Source organism: Sceloporus undulatus, chromosome 6 (assembly GCF_019175285.1).
Source record: "Sceloporus undulatus isolate JIND9_A2432 ecotype Alabama chromosome 6, SceUnd_v1.1, whole genome shotgun sequence".
In the NCBI taxonomy this organism is placed as follows: Eukaryota; Metazoa; Chordata; class Lepidosauria; order Squamata; family Phrynosomatidae; genus Sceloporus; species Sceloporus undulatus.
Genome location: NC_056527.1, coordinates 97,115,356 through 97,118,960, shown reverse-complemented (window position 1 = coordinate 97,118,960; position 3,605 = coordinate 97,115,356). Strand labels below are relative to the sequence as shown.

General features: G+C 41.0%; 1 long non-coding RNA gene across 1 annotated transcript; it reads right to left on the bottom strand.

Annotated features, from left to right (window-relative positions):
* Positions 1-328: 328 nt before the first annotated feature.
* LOC121934840 lies at positions 329-1,791 on the bottom strand. Its single transcript, XR_006104684.1, has 2 exons — positions 1,469-1,791; positions 329-936 (listed from the first exon to the last, which is right to left on the bottom strand). It is a non-coding gene; the product is annotated as an uncharacterized LOC121934840 (long non-coding RNA).
* Positions 1,792-3,605: the final 1,814 nt, after the last annotated feature.

Here is a 3,605-nt window from a genome sequence, read left to right as displayed (position 1 = left end):
TATCTGCTGGAGTGTGATTCCCGGAATCCCGTGTGGATACCAAAATCATAACACAAACATTTGCAGGCAAGTTTCCCCCATGAAACATCACACCATCTTATGTGGATAACAATTACAACCCTGCTACAATTGGGGGGGGGGGGGCGGAACAGTATCCCATCAGTCCAATCAAACATCACTTTCCCATTTTTTTCAGGAGCCTTTGGGTCCCTGTACAATATTTTTACTCTGCTTGGAATATGCTGAGAGGAAAGAAACAATATAGAAAAATATTATTGAAAAAGCTTCTTTTAAAAAAAGCAAAAATAAATATTCTGAACTATAGAAGAGCAGAAAGAGCACAAAGATGCACAGTGTTTAATACACAAATTTACACTGGAAAAGGTATGGGATTTCGAATACACCAATGAGTTCCCACTGCCCCCATTTACTTCCCAGCAAGCTTTTCCAGAACCTACTACAACCAAACAACACTCTCTGTGCTGATACTTCAGAGTGGCAAACATTAAGAAAGGTACAGTTGGTTATCAGTCTGTTTCTTTTCTCTCTTCCATTGGGCCTTTACCAATGTTCTATTATCTCAAACTTAAAAATAGCCGGGGGGAAATATTTTCTCCACTCAGCAGTTGTGTATCTAAGACATAAAGAAAAATCAAACTTGTTTGCACCCCAGGACAGCAGAGGCAATCGTTTCCCCTCACCACTTAGATCCATCTTGTTCTATTGCAGGTATTTTCATCTGTCCTTGTCCATTCTTCTAATGCATTCCCAGTTCAGGTCTTTTGAAAGCATGAGCTGCTACTTCAAGGCATCCTGCTGAATCATTCTTCTCTTTACAAAGGGTTAACCTTTCTCTAGAATGATCTGCAGTCGGTCTGTGGCACTATGCTGCTGAGATGCAAACATGACTCTAAACCAGGGTGGGGTCTCCCATTTCTGCAGGGGGAAAAAATCCACATTGTAAGACAGAAGGAGAAGGAGAAGGGGAGGAAAAAATGTGGAGAGCTAACTTAAAATGTCGAGAATTGGCAGAGGATATACACTGCACAAACAATGGCTAAAGCAAGGCAATTTCCCACCCATCTAGTTCATAGAATAAAAGCTACAGAAGGTATCAACCATAATATACCATTGTATTTTCTTTCAGTCCCAAACATAATAAAAAACCCCAGCATAATTCTAAACCAGTATATAGGACTCTATAAAAGGAAGCAAGAAAAAGAAAGGAAGTCATAGTAACAGCCTAAACATTTTCATAATCACATCATTATTTATTTTTCAAATGTGTTCTGCTGAGTAAAAAGGCAAAAGCTGCAGCTTGCTGTTTAAGAAAGATTGCAAGTAGCTACTAAAGACAGAGAGCTTGGAAAAAACACAATCCCTATTTCTGCCTTTATACAGTTTAAACCCCTACCCCACCCCCACAAAATCAAACTTAACAAGCACACAATGTGTGGGTTTTAAATACCGGTTAGTCTGCCAACAAGGAGTCTTGGGAATCCCAACCTTCAACACTGTGCTGCGTCAAACGGCGGGGGGGAAAACCTTTCTCCTTGCTTAGCTGTCTTCCATAGGGTGCCGGCAGTGGTGTGGCTGGAGATGCTACAACATGTAGATGATGTAGGATAAGACCACCAGGCCTATAATGGCAAAAAACATGAGAATGAATATGTCCAGCATGATGGTGATGATGGGGAGGAAGGGGGAATGGGGACAGCGCCTGGAAGCAGAGGCCGGAAGAGAGCGAGAATGACAGATGGTGCAGTGAGGGAGGGAGGGAAGGAAGAAGGGAAGCTATTACACGCAGTGGTGTGTGTGTGTGTGTGTGTGTGTGTGTGTGTGCGCGCAGCAGCAGCAGCAGCATCCTAATAGACCGGAAAGATGCTTCCAGATGAAACACAACTGTTTTATTTTTCTTCAGGGCAAACAGCTGAAAAAAAGAGGAAGGCAATGGGAAAGATGGGGGATGTCAGCAAAGCAGCCAAGGGCTTCATGGCTGTAAGATCAGCCATCCTCCTCTCCAGTGCGTTTTCTTTATTCACCATTTTTCCCAAGTGAAGCAATCTGAGTAATCTGAAAAGCATGCACCATATTTTATGATCTTTGAGTTGTCCTAATATACACAAATTCTTTATCTACAGATTCAGGCATCTGTGGCTTGGAAACATTAATATGTGTGTGTGTGTGCATTCCAAAACCCAAACCTTGATTTTGCCATTTTAGACAAGGGACACCATTTTATTGTGCCATTGTATTTTTAATGGGACTTGAGCATCTGCAGATTTTGGTATCCACAGGGAGTCCTGAAACCAAACCCCAGCGGATACCAAGGGTCCACTGTAAAAGATATCAATATGGATTTTTAGCCTTTTCATTTTTTGTGAGTTTAAGTTGGAAGCAAAACAAAGGTGTCTGTTTGCTCCAGCTTATGGAATCGGATGCAAATCCTAGATGTGATTCAGAGAATATTAAGTCAGTGTGATATAGTGGTTGAATTGTTTGAGGGGGTGCAGGTGATCCAGGTTTGGGTTGACCCTAAGCTATAAAATTATCTGGGTGACTTTGGCCAAACTCTCTACCTTTCAAGGTTGTGGTAGGAAAAAGTGGGAAGGAAGATGTATGTCATCTTGAATTCACTGAAAACGGTTAGGTGTAGAAATAACTAGTGAAATAACTTTATAATGCTTTAGAGATTTGTGACTTAATTGTGTGGGTAGTTATCCACTGAAGCAGACTACAACTATTCCACACAATCATGATGTTTGAATTTGCTGTGGGTGCCATGAGTCCCATAACAGGAGAAAGGCAGATCAATCAAATAAATGACAGTTTAACACCTAGTGCCAGACCTCTGGAATGGAGCTTCTCCATACTTACCTTGGCTCTTCCTTAGAAAGCAGGCAGGCACTCTCAACTGGGGTCATACTCAAAGCTTGGCCTAAACAGATCCTGGTCTAAATTTTTGTATAGTACTGACTAACGTATCCACTGAATCCATTAAATTTATCTACACACTGATTTGCCATTGAATAATGTATTAAATGAGTCTACTTTATCAATAGGATTCCAGCTCTTGGCTAAAGCCAATTCAGCTCACGCAATGACTTAACCATGTTGATTCAGGTGAACTCAATTTCTAGCATTTCCCCCCCCCCCCACCCTTAATATAAACATAGACAATATTTTGGTAATATAAATAAGAAGCATAGGGAAGAACTGGTATTTCATGATCCCAAACTTAATTAGGACCATAGTAAGGAGAAAATGCGTAGATATCCTTCTGCAGCTGAGACACCCACTGTCCAAATGCATGGACTGTTGTGAATGAGCTTTTCTCAAGCATGCACTTCTCCTCCTCGTATTTACTGCTTTGAATAACCCATGAATTGCCTCCAAATTCAGAATTAGAAATTGTTGTCTCTAGTTCTGGTTTGGAGGCTATCTATGGTTTGCCTAGAACAGAAGGTGAAACAGTAAGAGTACAAAGGAAGGATGATGTGAGCCTGAGCTTTCTGTGCTTGAACTGGGCCACATTTATAGTTATCAATCCAACTTTACAAAGTTTGCGTCAGGATGGATAAATTTCATGCATTTGGAATAAACTG